A 16,573-nucleotide genomic window follows, 5' to 3' on the forward strand; every position below is an offset into this window, starting at 1 on the left:
GTGAATTAATAGTTCTTTGGTAGACCACAAAAATTTAAACTCAAGTTCAAATAAATTACCTAAAAATGTGTAATAAAGAAAATCAGAATGCCAAAATTACCTATAGGAAGTTAGCTGAGCCCTAAGAGTCAAAAGGCACATAATGACATAAAATATAAACCAGTCCAATCTTGACTTATCACTAAATTTTTTATCTAAGTATGCTAACTTCTAAAATTTTTGAGATATAATAATCAAGCATTGATCCAATATATATATAATACATATATGCACTCACTTCCACAGCAGAACATACCGCTTTAAGATATTCGTCTCAGAACTTTGAGTGCCTCACTGACCGTACACTGTAAAATTAATAGGGCTGAGATAAATAATATCTGACACTTTCAGACTAAACCCTGAAAGTGAGTTGGGTTGAGATCACCAGGAAGAAAGCATGGATAAATGAAACCAATTTGGAGCTGGTTCTTGTTTGCCATTTCTGAAATCAAGGTAAATCAGAGCCCTTTACATTCAACTTTGGTTACTGCTTTGTCTAGCAGTAGCTGAAGAGAAGCTCGTTGGTTCTGGAAACTGAGATCAAAGGAATATTCTGAACTGATAACAAAGCCACATAAAATCATATACCATCTGATTGATTTTGTTTGGTTTTCATTTTTATGCACAAGTTAACTATTTAAACCTACAGTCTAAATGAGTGGATCCATTTTAGAATAAATAATAGTGTGCACCTGAGTAGTATTATTGAGATAAATGGAATATATGTAGCTGTAAAATTTTAGTAGAGAAATGAGATGTTGAATTGAATGGATTTCTTTCACTGCTCAAATCCTAGCATGTAGACTTTCACTGTGCATTTTGAACCCCGGGCACTCTAAATAATTTTTCAAAACTGACTTACAATTGTATATCTTTATTCTTTTATTTATTTCAGAATGTCTTCTGTTTAAAATGCAAATTAAAGTTAATTCAAATGTTGCTTCTTGTCTGAGGTCTTGGATGATCCAGTCCCCAAAATGAATTATTCTCCAGGTTGTACTGTTTTTTCAATTTTTTTCTATAAATCTCTGTCTTATGTAATAAAGCCTTTCCTATCACAGAGGAAATAATTTATCCTTCAATTTTTAAAATTATAAAAGGAAAATAAGGGTCTTAAATATATTCTAAATTTTTCTTCAATACTTTAAAATTTCTATAATCTAGGTTTTAATAGTTGTTAAAGTTGAGATCACATTTTAATTTTTACCTAATGGGAGTGAATTTTATTAATTTTACTAATTAAGTGTTCCATTATTTCCCTCAATTTGAAAACCACCTTCATCATGCTCAACTAATCATATTTTTTTTCTTGATTTTCCATAATGTTGCACTGCTTAATTTGTCCTTTGGTTTCAATATTATATCATTTCTCATTGTGATACTTTAAGAAAAGTTTTGAAAGCTGGGACAAGTTTAAGCTTTATGCATTCTTCTATTGATGGTCATATGGTAGATCTACTTTTAATTTTTTAAAAAAATATTTTATTGATTTTTTACAGAGAGGAAGGGAGAGGGATAGAGAGTTAGAAACATCGATGAGAGGGAAACATCAAACAGCTGCCTCCTACACACCCCCTAGTGGGGATGTGCCCACAACCAAGATACATGCCCTTGACTGGAATCGAACCTGGGACCCTTCTGTCTGCAGGCCAACACCCTATCCACTGAGCCAAACCAGTTAGGGCTACTTTTAATTTTTTTTAGTTACCACTGTTACTCACAGTGGTAACACCAATTTACATTATTACCAACAGTGCACTAGGTTTCCCTATTCTCCACATCCTCCCTTGCCAACACTTGTTATATCTTGTCTTTTTTATAATAGGCATCCTGTTATAGTAGGTAGCTAGGTAGATATGAGCTGGGAGAGGTAGCTAGGGCTTGCGGGTGGGGGAGAGGGAAAGTCTAAGACATGGAAAATTAAAAATAGACAATGGAGGTGCAGGCCCCTATGTGAGAAGGAGGATCTAGAGCCCCTCTGGGATGTGGTTTAATTGGTGGCATAACTCCTGAGTGACGGAGCCTTATAGCTTGAAGAGATATTTTTTAATAGAGAGATGGTGAATTGCTCCTTGCCTATGGGTGTTCCAGCCTAGAGGCATAAATCCTATAAACTCCCCAAATATTGGGGCACTTGGTCTGGTTTCCAAAGGCTGAGCTATCTACTCAGATCCTGTTTGAATGTATTTCTTCCCTAGAAATAAATCCTTGCCTATTTTTGCTGCTTGTTTTTGTATCTTATTTGAGTTCATTCCTATAAGCAAGACAAGAACGGGGGCCCAGAGTACTGTCTCTGTCCAGAGTCTTTGGTCAGAAGCCAACCCAAAGACCACTCACACCGTCAGGTATGAACTGATATGTCACTGTGGTTTTGGTTGCAGTTCTATGATAATTCGTGTGCCTGTTGTCCATTTGGATGTCTTCTTTTGAAAAATGTCTATTCAGGTCCTCTGCCCATTTTTTAATTGGATAATTTTATTTATTTATTTTGCCATTGAGTTGTAAGAGTTCCTTATGTTTTTGGGATATTAACCCCTTATCTAATATACGATTTGAAAACATTTTCTCCCATTTCATAGGTTGTCTTTTCATTTTACTTGAGCAAATGCTGCAATGATTGTGTTTTCTCGCTAGAATGTGAGTACAAAGCAACAAGGTGTGTGCTGGAGCTATGACCAGATAGGCACTCCAGATCTAGCTACTTGGGAAAATTTTCATGTGTGTGAAATGTGGAATACACAGTATCAGTGATGCTATGCAAAGATTCAAGAAGTCAGCCACCAAGAGAAGAAAGAATATTCCAAGAAGGTAAATCTCTCTTATCACATAATACCACAAATGGATCTTTTCCCCCCATCTACAAATTTCTCTTACCAAACAAAAATTTTAGTTCTTTCATTTTTAAGGCTAATTATATAAATCAAAAAAAAATGTACAAAAATACCTTAAATGCATCAAAATGATAATACATATAAGATCTTTACAATATAACCTCCCCAAATCATGGTTTTACTCAATTGATTTTTCCAAGTTTCTCTCCCTTCACTATGGCAAATTGTTTGTAAAATAGTCACCCTCATCCTCATTTTTGGACAGTCACCCCCAACACTAATTCTGGATTTGGTCCTGTGATTGCTTTGGGCAATGGAACTTTAGCAAACTTAACATAAGTACAGACTTAGGAGTTCTTATTCATTGGAACTTGCCATGTCTTATAGTTGCTTGAATCTGGCCACCAGGTGAAGTGCAGACCCATCATAAAAGTTCACTGAGAAGCCTCATCCAAGAAATCTCTTCTGCATTTGGACTTGATTTAAATTTTGAAATCATGAGACTCAACTGTAGAAGGTGGGCAAGTATATCTTCCATGTTAAAGAGTATAAATTAGTTCAGGTAGCGAGTTAAATGACACAAAATGTTTGCCAGATGGCCATCATAATTCCCCTTTATGTATCTATGCCCTTGGGTTTTTCCTCCCAGACTCACACTGGCTATGTGACTTGCTTTGGTCAAGCGGGCATATAAAATATAACACAAAGAGAAACTTGAAAAGTATTTTCTGCTCCAGCTTTTCCTCTGAAATGCAATCACCATATGAAGTAATTTAAAGAAATCATAAGGCACATGAGTTTCACCCTGGACTAACAAACCCCTAGCTTACCCAACAGCTCACCACATCTGAATGAGTAAGCTAGGCAAGCCCAGAAGAGGCATAATGCAGCTAAGCTGAGACCAAATTCCCAAACCAAAGAATCCTGAGCTGATAAATGATTATTGGTTAAACCATTAAATTTTAGGGTGCTTTGTTATGTAGCAAAAGCTAACTGATGTAACCCAAACCCTATACTTCACCATGGCTAATCCATATTATGACCTGGGCAATAATTGCAATCAAATAGGTTTATCAGTTTCTATTTGTGTGTGTGTGTGTGTGTGTGTGTGTGTGTGTGTGTGTGTTGGGGGGACAGTTGCATACATCATGGTTTTCATTTTTTCAGACTTATTCATGTAAAATAATTTAATAATACATGTTTTATAGATAAGTGGGGGAAATATAATTTTTTAATATTACTTTTTACTGACATTAATTTCTAATGCTTTGCATTTTTCTTTCAGTTGATGCTAATTGAAAAAACATCCTGAGAAAATGTGTGACAGTTTATAATAAAGCCAATGTCAGTGCTACTTCTCCAATTGCTAAAAAGCAACCACTTCAGGTTTCCACACATCTATTAGATTTTCCAAGAAAAAAGTTACCATAGCAACTTCAGAATCATATGATATTCTTTTAAACTATTACTAGTCACTGATATTTCTTTAAATATGAATACATGTATAAATATATCAACTCATGATTAAATACATCAATTCATGATAAATTAGGTTGTAGCATTTGTAACATTGGTGCTTTTTAAAATAAATATTATTTCCTGATCCAAATACTTTTAGTCATTTCAACTGCAGAAGCAAATATCTATAAAGCCAGCTATGCAATGAATCTCAGAGCCCTGATAGTATACAAAACCTCCACTGATCCTACTGTCTCCATGTCAGATACTGAAAGAAGCTCTGAGAGGTCCAAGAAGGAATATCAAATAGGAAGCCATAATAAATACACAAGAACTCTGGACCCCAATTCCCACATCTTAACCATTAATTAATGGAAAAGAGACAACACCAAGTATGAAGTTGGCAAAGAAACAAACCTAGTACTGTAATTCTAAGTATCCTGTTACTTATTATTAAAGAGTTGAAAGAGTGGTGGCTTAGAATCCTCAGGCCTAGACTTAGTAACTGATAACTACCTTCAAAATTGTTCTTAGAGGCTCTTTTTAGTTAAGCAAACCATCCCATCATTTAAAAGTACATATACATGAACTAGTGAGTTCTCTTAATCATTCTTCTTGTCTATAACACTCTCCAACTAGTCCATTGTCTTAAGGATTGTTTTCCTGAAAATTTTATCTAATCAAGTAACTCATGCTTCAAAATGTCTCATGCTTCCCCACTGTCCACATCATAATGAAAACACAGCCCTCACCGTGGTGAGGAGTCAGTTCTTGTTAAAAAAAAAAAAAAAGACACACAAAAACAAAAACAAAAAACACTCTGGTTTTTCAGGCCCAAATATAGGCAATTACAAATGCTTCAGGAAAAAAGCTGCCTCGCCCCCCACCTCCACACACACACATTTATCACACACTCACACTCTCATACATACACCAGTCTTGGTACACAGCCAAAGCATGACAGTTTCTAAATGTTATTGAGTTGTAGTCAAGGACTCCATCCCCTTGGATGGCCATGTCTTTTGCTAATTTGCATTCCTAGTCCAAGTGCCTTCATTCCTAGGTATCTTTATCTGAGGCCTGGGTCAAGGTCCTTGTCAGGCACCTCTGAGGAAGCTTCCTCATGGGGAGAGCCGTGAAGACACTTTCCCCACTCTGACTCAATACCAAGTACTTTTCCACTCCCAGACCTTCCCCCCCTCACCTGCTCCCTAACTTTAGGGTTCATAAAACTAAAGTCTTCAGTTACCTTAGGTTGGGGCTTCATCAACAGTGAGAGGATCTCATCCATGTTTGCTTTGATCCACCTGTGTACCTTTCCATGGGAAAAGGATTACCTTTATGCTCCTCCAATTTTATAAGAGCTTTACCCCAGTTTTATACATACCAGTTATACTGTGAATTATTTTTTTTCATGATATAAAACTTATGAATTGTTTATTTCTGGAATTTTCTACTTAACATTTCCAGACCATGGCTAACTGAGGATAACTGAACCTGGGAAAGTAAAACTGAAGATAATTGGGAAGAACTACTGTATTTTAAATTTGTTCTGCACCGTTAATGATAAAACATGGCAATCAAATGCAAACATGATTTTTTAATAAATGTTAGTATTTTAGCCATCATGGAAGATATCGTTCATTTTAATATCTATCATTCCCAGACATACACACACTTTATCTAAAATGTGGTCAGACACCTTTGCAGACAAGAATAGCATCTGGGACAATGCAACATTGACCCGACAGTTCTTATTTCCCCTCCCCCCATATCCTTTAGTTTTGTGGGTCTTACTTTTTATAACATTTTTAATTTTTCTATTACAGTTGATGTAAACTATTATATGTGTTTCAGGTGTACAATTAAATAATTCAACATTTATATAACTTATAAACTGATAAATCTAGTACCCATCTGACACCATACATACTTATTACAATATTATTGACTATATTCCTCATACTTTACTTTTATATCCATGACTATTCTGTAATTACCAAATTGTATTTCTTTTTCTTTAAATCCTCACCAGAGGACATGATTTTATAGATTTTAGAGAGAGAGAGAAAAAGAGGGAGAGAGGGAGAAACATCAATGTGAGAGCAAAACATTGATCAGATGCCTCCTGCATGTGCCCTGACTGGGGATCAAACCCCCAACCTGGATATATGCCCTGACTGGGAGTTAAACCCACGACCTTTTGGTGTACGGGATGATGCTCCACCCAACCTTGCCACACTAGCCTGAGCCTAATTTGTATTTCTTAATCCCTTCACCGTTTTCATTATAGTCCCAACCCTCCTTCCACCTGGCAATCTTCACACTGTTCTCTGTGTCTATGAGTCTGTTTCTCTTCTGCTTGTTTATTTTTGTTTTCTAGATACCACATATAAGTGAAATCATACATTTGTCTCTCTGTCTTATTTCACTCAGCACAGTACCTTCCAGGTCCATACATGTTGTCACAAATGGAAAGATTTAATTATTTTTTATGGCTGAGTAATATTTCATTATATATGTATACGTCAATTCTTCTATATATATTGATGGACACAAGTTACCTCTAAATCTTGGCTATTGTAAATATTGCTACAATGAACATATGTAGTATTTTGGATTTCTTAAGATAAATAATCAGAAGTAAAATTGTTGATTTTTTTTTTGTTTGTAATAGTCTTTGTTTTAAAATCTATTTTGTGTTATAAGTATTGCTACTCCAGCTTTTTTTATTTACATCTCACTAAGCTACAATTTCTGTTGGTCTTCAGAGCCAGAGTTTATAAGAACTCCTCTTCCCGGCACTAAAACCCTGTGTGGGGGGTTCTGATGTGGGGCTGGGACTACTCACTCCTCGGAGGAGCTCTACAGCCCATACATCCCTCTGATTTTTAACTGTCACATGTGGGTGTTGGACTGGCCATTCAGCATCTCCACCCCTCCCATCAGTCTCAACCTGGCTTCTTTTATGTATTATTATTTATAGGAATTCTGTTCAGCTAGATTTCAGGTGGCTCTCCATGATGGTTAGTCTGTAGTTTAGTTGTAATTTTGATGTGGTTATGATGCCAGTACTTTGATTACCTACTCAGCCATCTTGACTGGAAGTCTATATTGCAAATTATATATCTACATATTTATTTATTTTAATAATAATTTAACTCCTGGAAGTAAGACCTGAATCACATTTTTGTCTATTACCTCTAAACCCTGGTACTTAATAAAAAAAAAACAACCCTAGATTCCTAAAGAATAGTCTTAGATTTTATCATAAAAAGGAATTAAATATTGTGTTTAGTCATATATTGAATAGAAAGATGATAGGAGTAGGAAGGAACACTTGACTGATTGCTTACAAAATTTTTGTGAAGCATATCTATACTTGCATTTACTTTTGCTCAAATATTATTATATAAAATTACAGTTCTGACATTCCTATGAATTGATGCAACTGAAAAGTTGCACAATGAAAAATTCCCTCTATACTCTAAGAATTTCTGTAATGAATGTAATACCCATTGGAAAAGGTTGCGTTTTACATATTAATTTTATGATTATTGTTGAAATAAAGGATTGCATTCATAAAGCTTAGATTTTGTCAGAAAAAATAATTATTTTGTTACTTTTTAGATAAAATAATTACAATTTTTATTCTCAAAAATAGAAAGTAATTTTGACAAACTTCTGATTTTATGCAAAGCCAACAATTATGTTAAAATGTAATCGACTCTAATTTTTTGTTTTTAAGTAGAATAAGTATGGACAGACATCTTTTTAAAAAATTCATCTACAAATGAACCACTGTCACACGTTTCCCTTATGTCAAATCCTATTCATTTGATTCTTGGTTTCAAAGTCCTAAATTTTTGTTTCATTTAAAAATTTTTCATATATTATAATTTTTAAACTTTATTTTAATTATTTTTTGCTCACTCCTCTATTTTACTTTATTTATTCCACTTCCCTCCTTTGTATTCACACATGCTTATATAAGGTGGTATTTTTATTGTAAAAATGCTTATGCAATTGTAATGGCTTTCTTTAGGTAGTAATATAATAAAAATCTTGTCACAATCTGAAATAGGTTCAAAGCCCTATGATATTCAAAAACATTTTCTTTTTCATATTTCCCATTTGTGGTTTTTGCATGTGATTCTAACATTTGTTCTTTCACTTAGCTAATGTTTACTGGTCAACAACTATAAAGCCAGGAATGTTGTTAAAAAACAAAACCAAAAAACTGTCCCCAAAAGTTGCTAGTTTAGGAAGTTAAAATCCCTGTCTGCAAATATTTGCTACAACCATGATGAGCACAACTCAGAAATAAGGACTTTGACACCAGAGTCCTCCTGAAGCATAAAGGATGCATGGAAGGTTGTCAGTCCAAATATTAATCACCTTTTACATTCCAGACCCCAGACTAGGAGTTAAGATATCCAGTAGTGAGCAAAACTAACATGGTCTCTATAGGTTGAGAAGGAAGAATTAGCAGGAGGGATGGAAGATGACAGAAGGAGGAAATCAAGACTGAGGGCAGGACATGTTGAGAGTGGTGAAGCCACAAGAAAGTATGGTACATATGGGAAAGATAATGTCTGTTTTTGTTGGTTTCAGTCTGTTTTGCCTGTGCTTTCTTTTATGTGATGAATGCTTAAAGTATGATAGAAATACTAGATGCAGCATTAACAAAATTACTAGGATTATTCAGTAAACTGCTTTTAAAGAGGTTTCTATAAAGTGACAGGAATAACTTTTTCCTTTTCTCACAATAGAGTGTTGTGCAAACTCGATTAACAGAGTCAGAGGGAAGGGATCATAGGCCAAGATGGAACACTGAAGGTGTTGTATGAACACATCTTACAGTTCCTGTGTGCTCCCCTGAACCAACCAACTTCAGCAGCAGTAAAACAGCCTCACAATTGCATAAAAAGTTAAGTAAGAGACAATTAGTCTGACTTTTTTTTGCCTGAATGGGTAAAACTGTTCTTCTTCAAATCAATTTGAAATATATTGCCCTAGAACTTGTCAGTTCAATTCCGTATTGTGCCTATTTGACAGTTCACTCTTCATCCATTCAACAAATAATTTTTAAGTTCTTATCATATGGTGTGAGTTTTTTCCCATACCGAGGTTCCAGCTATAGATAAAATGGATGACATACATAAGGTAGCAAGATAAATAAACAAAATATATAGTGCATCAGATATTTGTGCTTCATGAAGAAACAATAAAGCAGGAAGGAAAATAAACATTGCAGTCATGATGGTATATTTTAGACAAAGATGAAGAGGTAAGGCATTGCTTAAGAAATAATTTAAATCTGAAGAAACGGAAAGAGTAAAATATGTGGACTTTGGAGAGAAAGACATTCCAGGCAGATGAAAGGGCAAGGAGCAAATGCCTGGAATTGTGAGTGAGCCTGGTAAACACAGGAAGCAGTTATGAGGCCAACCAAGAGGAGGATAACAAGGGACAAGCAGGGTGGAAGAGAAGGGGGCAAATTTGTACCCTAAGTAATATGCAAATTCTCTGTGGAGTTTTGTTGTTGTTGTTGTTTTTTTGGTGTTTCTTTTTGTTTATAAATTTTCAAGGCTTCTCTGTTCATTATTTTTTTTATTCTTTATTGTTTAAAGTATTACATATAGTATTACATTTGTCTCCTTTTTCCCCCATTGACCTTGACCGGCCACTCCCACCACTCAGCATATGCCCTCACCCGCCACCCACCCCCCTCCCCAGTGTCTGTGTCCATTGGTTATGCTTATATGCATGCATACAAGTCCTTTGGTTGATCTCTTACCCTCCATCTCCTCCCTTGCCTTCCCTCTGAGTTTTGATGGTCTGTTTGATGCTTCTCTGTCTCTGGATCTATTTTTGCTCATCAGTTTCTGTTGTTCATTATATTCCACAATTGAGTGAGATCATGTGATATTTATCTTTCTCTGACTGGCTAATTTCACTTAGCATAATGCTTTCCGTGTCCATCCATGCTGTTGCAAATGGTAACAGTTTTCTCTTTTTTACAGCAGTGTAGTTAGTATTCCATTGTGTAGATGTACCACCATTTTTTAATCTACTCATCTGCTGATGGGCACTTAGGCTGTTTCCAAATCTTAGCTATTATTAATTGTGTTGCTATGAACATAGGGATGCATATATCCTTTCTGATTGGTGTTTCTGATTTCTTGGGATATATGCCTAGAACTGGGATTACTGGGTCAAATGGGAGTTCCATTTTTAGTTTTTTGAGGAAACTCCATACTGTTTTCCACAGTGGCTGCACCAGTTTGCATTCCCACCAGCAGTGCACGAGGGTTCCTTTTTCTCCACATCCTCTCCAGCACTTGTTGTTTATTGATTTGTTGATGATTGCCATTCTGACAGGTGTGAGATGGTACCTCATTGTCATTTTGATTTGCATCTCTCAGATGATTGGTGACTTTGAGCATTTTTTCATATGTCTCTTGGCCTTCTGTATGTCCACTTTGGAAAAGTGTCTATTTAGGTCCTTTGCCCATTTTTTTTATTGGTTTATCTTCCTTTTGTTAAGATGTATGAGTTCCCTATAAATTTTGGAGATTAGGCCCTTATTGGATATTAGAGGCCTGATGCACAAAATCCATGCAAAAGTAGGACTTCCTTCCCCCAGCTGCCAGGGCCAGCTTCCCTCTAGTACACAGGACCCGGGTTTCCCTCCGGCCCAGACTTTGTCCAGAAGGACATCCAGAATGATTTCTGGTCTAATTAGCATATTGCCCTTTTATTATTATAGATAACACTGGTAAATATGTTCTCCCATGAAGGGCTTTCTTGTTGTTTTGTTGATGGTTTCTTTTTGCTGTGCAGAAGCTGTTTTATTTTATGTAGTCCCATTTGTTTATTTTCTCCTTAGTTTCCATTGCCCTGGGAGCTGTATTGGTAAAGATATTGCTACAACATATGTCTATTTTGGTGTCTATGGATTCTTCTAAGATTTTTGTGGTTTCCCATCTTACGTTTAAGTCCTTTATCCATTTTGAGTTTACTTTTGTGTATAGTGTAAGTTGGTGGCCTAATTTAATTTTTTTGAATGTATTTGTCCAATTTTCCCAACACCATTTACTAAAGATACTGTCTTAATTCCATTGTATGCTATTGTCTTCTTTGTCAAATATTAATTGAGCATAATGGCTTAGGTAGATTTCTGGGTTCTCTGTTCTGTTCCATTGGTCTATATATCTGTTATTGTGCCAGAAATCTGTGGTCATTTTATGCACCAACTAGAGGCCTGATGCATGAAATTCATGCAAGGGGCTTGGCCCCCACCACCATGGCGGCTACCTCAGCCCTTGCCTGCCGTGGCCTCAGCCCTCGCAGCCCAGACTTCATCTGGAAGGCCGTCTAAAAGGACATCTGGTCTAATTAGCATATTATGCGTTTATTATTATAGATAATGAACTCACAGAAAGAGAAACAAACAAACAAAAAATCCCATTTACCGTTGCATCAAAAAAATTAAGATACATAGGAATAAACTTAACTAAGGAGGTAAAAGACATGTACTCAGAAAACTACAGGATATTGGAAAAAAAAGAGGTAGAGGAAGACATAAACATATGGAAGAATATACCGTGTTCATGGATTGATAGAATCAACATCATTAAAATGTCCATACTACCCAAAGCAATCTATAGATTTAATGCAATCCCCATTCAAATGCTAATGGCATATTTCATAGATCTAAAACAAACTCTACAAAAATTCATATGGAATAAAAAAAAGACCCCGAATAGCCGCAGCAATCTTGAGAAAGAAGAACACAGTTAGAGGGATCACAATACCAGATATCAAGATATATCACAAAGCCACTGTTCTCAAAACTGCCTGGTACTGGCACAAGGGACTAGGATGGAAGTAGGGAGAAGTATGAGGCTCTTATAATATGAATGTAGGCAAAAGAGGATAATGGCTTTGACTAAGTTTAAAACTATGTTAGAATTCAGAAAGGGCTATGTTTATCTGTGTAGGTAGACACATCCTATATAATAAGAGAGAAATGTGCTAATTAGCTGTTACGCCCTGAGGCATAACGACCAAGTGCATCACGACTGATCATGGATCAGCAGGAGGGTGGGCCAGCAAGGTACAAGCAGGCTGTAGAGAGCTACAGGAGGGGGCAGGGCAGCAAGCTATGATGGGGGAGGTAAGGGGGAGAAGGGTGGGGGGCAGAGAGAGCTACAGGAGGGCAGGGCAGCAGGCGGAGAGCTACAGGAGGCCAGCAGTGACCTACTGGCACATGGATTTGTGCACAGGGCTACTAGTTGAATAATACAAACAGTCCAAAATCCAAATGACTATACTGACAAAGTTCAGATAAATAATAATTTCCATGAGAACAGTCTAAGAACTTTTACCTCCTCATTTAGAAATTATATATGATGACTTAGGATGCACTTGGTAAAATGAGAAGAGTTCTACTCCCCTCCTTATTTAAATAACTAGCAAATACAAATGGGAAGTTTAGTCACAAAAAGATCATCCTGGCTTCCAAAGTGATAAGCAAGGCAGGCTTTCAGTATCAGATATATCTGTGTCCTAGGTCATAGGCTGTGCAGTTTAGAAGTAAAAGCAGAGACTCTGGAGCTAGACTGACTGGGCTTCATGACTCACTAGTTGTGTGGCTTTGGGGAAGTTACATAACATCTGCTTTTAAGTGGGAATAATTCTGACCAACAGCACAGGGCTGGTTGTGTTTATTAAACAAATTAATATGTGAAACTAATAGAACAATGTGTGGACATGGAAACAGCCATTTAAATATTAGCTAGTATTTTATCTTTCTTGAGGCAAAGAGAAAAATATCATTTTAATTCATTATTTTCTTCCAAGAGTGAGCCTACGTTAGATCCCGAGATCACTATCCTTGAGGCACAGGTGATGTTGCAAAGGAGGAAATTAGGATTAGAGATCACATTCTGCCTGAACTCAGAGTGTTACCAAATCAAAGTCCTTGTGCTTGGCAGTTCAAAACTCAAAACTCAAAACGTCTGGATTTGAAATGAGTTTGTTGATTGAAAAGGTGTCAATGGAGAAAATGGGAGACATAATCCTCAAATCCATCTTGCTTCCTGGACAAGGCCAAGGGTCTTTAAGGTGCTAGGAGAAACAGGTATGCCAAAGTGCGGTTGAGCAAGTTTTAGTTGGAGGACCTTGGAACCTGGGCATTTGTGGTAAAGGGGCATCAATAGCAGATCTTCCTGGACAATTGACCCTTGGCTTTTGAAAGAGTACCAGTGTTGGAGTTTCAGTTATATCTTGCTCCTTTGGTTTCGTGTGTGTGTGTGTGTGTATGTGTGTGGGTGTGCGCGCGTGCGCGAGCACTGTGCACACACAGAGGGTAGGGTATACAGTAGAACACTACACTTCGGTTCCAGGAGCAGTAGGAGGCCAAAGATCTCTGCACATGTCCAGGCTGTGTGACTTGTGGTGGTCTTGGTCTGTTGTCTCTGAAAAGCAACTCAGCATCTCATTGAACAGAAGAGGACCTGCTTCTGTGATTATAAGAGATTTCATAAGAGCAAACTACAGTATGGAGTTACTAAATTTTTCCAAAATATATGGAATGAGAGTGACAATTAATAAAAGAAGGCATTTTAGATTAGTACCTTGCACATAGTAGACATTCAAAAAGTAATTGTTTGAAGTATGCTTTTTAATTTATGTATTTTATATAGTATTTAATGTACTTATATATTCCATTAGATGTGGACTTGATATAAAGACAATCTCGCTTTTAGATTCTCAAACAAATGATTTACTTTAGTTTTTTCTTAAAATTAAAAACTGTAAGAGGTGATTCTATCAAACAAACAAAATTTAATATAATACAGTCTCAAAAAGTGTGGACAATATAGTACTTATACTAAGTTTAAAATGGAATTTTTTATTTTTTTATTTTTTAAAAATATATTTTATTGATTTTTTACAGAGAGGAAGGGAGAGAGATAGAGAGTCAGAAACATCAATGAGAGAGAAACATCGATCAGCCACCTCCTGCACATCTCCTACTGGGGATGTGCCCGCAACCCAGGTACATGCCCTTGACCGGAATCGAACCTGGGACCTTCCAGTCCACAGGCCGACGCTCTATTCACTGAGCCAAACTGGTTTCGGCTAAAATGGAATTTTTAAAATGTTTTTATTGACTCTGGTAGAAAAGCAGAACTTTAATATTAGAGAAGTTGTAAATAAATTCCTTTATTAGATATCATAAATATTTGGTTCATGCTGACATACCTTTGACTTGATAGTAACAATGAGTTTATAACCAAAGTGGAAAATATCTGTTTAAATTCTATGTATATCACTTAGTTTCAAAGTGCTAGGTTCCCACAAACAGAGAATCTTTATGTTCAGATGTTAAAATATTAAAAGACTATTTGATACTTGTGTGTTTCCCTTCCAGTTACTAGCTCCTTTTATGGAAAAGAATATATTATTCTAAAATATTTTTTTCCCCAGGAGCCTGGCATACTACCTGCTTCCAAAATACTTCCTTGATTACATACTAGTTGTATGAATGATAGAAAGCATTTCATGGAGGCTAACTAAATAAATAATATGTCATAATAATAACACTCAGTTAATTGTTGGTAAACTTAAGTAAGATTATATAAATAAAAGTCTTTATAAACAAAAATCTATACCCTTATTATTTATTTGTATAATTAATTTCTTACTCAATATTTCCAGTAGTTTTTCAAATAAAAAGTAGAATAGAAAAACTAATTTATAAAAAAATTATTTTTACATTGTACTCTTACAACAGAATTGCTTACAATATGTTATGTTAGAAGTCTAAAACATGGCTGAGACACTGATTTATAAATACAAATTTGTAACTAGAAATTTTTAAGAAAATCAGATCCTACTGTTCTCTTGAATAATTTTTTTTTAAAAATTACTCTGGGTTTTTGTTGCTTTTATATAGTAAAAAAAAGAAGCTTCTTTTGAACATTTAACAAAATAGATACAAGAATATGTTTTCCAAAAATCTTAATCTGATCTTAAAATAATTTATTCTGATGATTGCTTTTTAGTATTATAGTTATCATTGTTAAAGATTAAAATTAGCGGAAGTTTAAAGAAAAAATAAAAATATCAAATTTATACATGAGAAAACTGTTCTTTACATCTAATGTAAGTTAGAATAATTCATCTTATCTAAATTTAATTGTGCTAATTTAGTCATCATTCTATGTAAAAAAATCACAGGAGATTTAAATTTCGACAAATAGTCTGAAATTTGCATACTTATATTTATAATCAGAGATTCAAACTCTATTTATATTTTCAATTGCACTGAAAGCATAGAAACATATCTAAGTTAACAAATTGCATCATTCACACCAGAAGTATAAGAAAAACTGACTCATTTTAGTGCTGTTTTTTAAACTTTAATCAAATTAGTAATTCTCATTTCACTTTAGTTCTCTCTACAAATAAGCATCAAAATTATTGTAAAGAAAATTAATTTTAAGCTTGACAGTATTAGGAGTGCTGTTGACCTGAGTGAAACTAGTGAAAACTAAAAAGGATACAACCACTTGCAGGCCCTGATCCTAAGGGTGATAAAAAAATTAAGAAATATCTATTGTCTCCCTCCTGCGTCACTCGCGCCGGTCACACGCTAGGGCTCACTCTTTAGGTACCAGCTTCCCGCGGAGGCCCGAGCGTCGGCCGAGGCCCGGGGACCGGGGCGGAGTCCTAGGGGCGGAGCTTAGGGAGGAAGGAGCCGGCGCCTCACCTGAGTTCTCCACGTTAAGGCCTGGTCGCCTTTGAGCCTGTGATTGGCAGATCCAAGCAACAGCAGCCCCCTGATCACCGCAGCCTCCTGATCACCACAGCCTCCTGATCACCACACCCTCTGTCTGTGGAACAGCAACTGTACGTGAAGCCTCCCCCCACCAGCCAGAAGAGCCAACACAGCTGTGAACAACACCCACCAGAGGAGCTGCTGCCAACTGGAAAGCAGCTGCTACCGCAACCGTCTGAGCAGCAACCACAACCCAAGGAGCCCCTGCCACCCAGGGAGCAGCCACTGAACACCTCAACATCTACATATGTCAGCGAGATCAAACATGGGTAGGCAAAGAAACCCCCAAAGGAAAGAAAAGGAGGACTCGCCAGAAAAGCAGCTAAGTGAGACAGAGATATGCAACATGACGGAAAAAGAATTCAGAATAAGGTTCCTAGAGTACATGCAC

Source organism: Myotis yumanensis, unplaced genomic scaffold (genome assembly GCF_028538775.1).
Source record: "Myotis yumanensis isolate MYYU_CA2020_CCGP unplaced genomic scaffold, mMyoYum1.0.hap1 SCAF_2, whole genome shotgun sequence".
Classification (NCBI taxonomy): domain Eukaryota; kingdom Metazoa; phylum Chordata; class Mammalia; order Chiroptera; family Vespertilionidae; genus Myotis; species Myotis yumanensis.